Source organism: Macrobrachium nipponense, chromosome 1 (genome assembly GCF_015104395.2).
Source record: "Macrobrachium nipponense isolate FS-2020 chromosome 1, ASM1510439v2, whole genome shotgun sequence".
Lineage (NCBI taxonomy): Eukaryota > Metazoa > Arthropoda > Malacostraca > Decapoda > Palaemonidae > Macrobrachium > Macrobrachium nipponense.
Genome location: NC_087200.1, coordinates 215,423,743 through 215,424,712, shown reverse-complemented (window position 1 = coordinate 215,424,712; position 970 = coordinate 215,423,743). Strand labels below are relative to the sequence as shown.

Here is a 970-nt window from a genome sequence, read left to right as displayed (position 1 = left end):
CCCGTACTATAAATTGCCATCTTCTTGAATATGATGTTCCAGGTCGGAAAGGGAGGGGGAGTTCCTTCCAGTCTGCTTTTGGTTCTTGCAAACTGGATTCTTCCTCGAGGCTGGAAAATTTCAGCTTATTTCATATTTATAGACTTTTCCACTCCATCCTGGAAACTTCGTAATATTACTGTCAGATATTTTCTTTGTTCATGGTTGGGTAAGGTAGCTTTGAAGTTATTTTGGGGAGAGAGAGAGAGAGAGAGAGAGAGAGAGAGAAAGAGAGAGAGAGGATGTTTTATGCATAGATTCCATTTAACATTCCTATTACACCACAGTCTTTGGAATAGTGAGAGAGAGAGAGATGTACTCTACAACAACCCGCATCAGTCGACTAACAAACAGGTACTTAATTCCCTTAAAATTTCACTTCTCTAAGTAGTCAACAGAAACATGCAAGCACATCTTTTCACTCACGCATTGATTTGGGGATCGAACGATATTCATTCAGAAAAATATATATTCCGACGAGGATGGGGATTCGAACCCAGCAGGGAAAACCCTATTGGATTAGCAGTCCAACGCCTTAACCACTCGGCCACCTCGTCGTGAAGAGGACTAAGAGATATCAAGAGATATAAGAGATAAGATAAGGAAATAGTGACATGTTTAAGGACTATTTAGACGTCCTCTGTGGGTGATCACTAGATTAATCTGTAAACTATACAATTTTCATAAATCGTTCATAAATTTCTTTATGCAAAACAATATGCAAAAAAATTTACACAAATTAGTAGCCTTTTGACATTCACAAATGTAGGAAATACATAAGAATGAAAATTATAAATTGGGGATTTTCCTGTCTTATATTTTATAGCATCAGAAGTTCAAGCGAAGATGCAGTGCATTACTACCCTAATACAATTCTTGTATGTAAATTATTGACTTATGTTCTTTTTTATTTATTCATTAACTTGTTAAA

At 36.3% G+C, this 970-nt stretch overlaps 1 non-coding gene across 1 annotated transcript; it reads right to left on the bottom strand.

Moving 5' to 3' along the window:
• Positions 1-513: 513 nt before the first annotated feature.
• Positions 514-596, bottom strand: Trnas-gcu (transfer RNA serine (anticodon GCU)). Its single transcript has one exon. It is a non-coding gene; the product is annotated as a tRNA-Ser (tRNA).
• Positions 597-970: the final 374 nt, after the last annotated feature.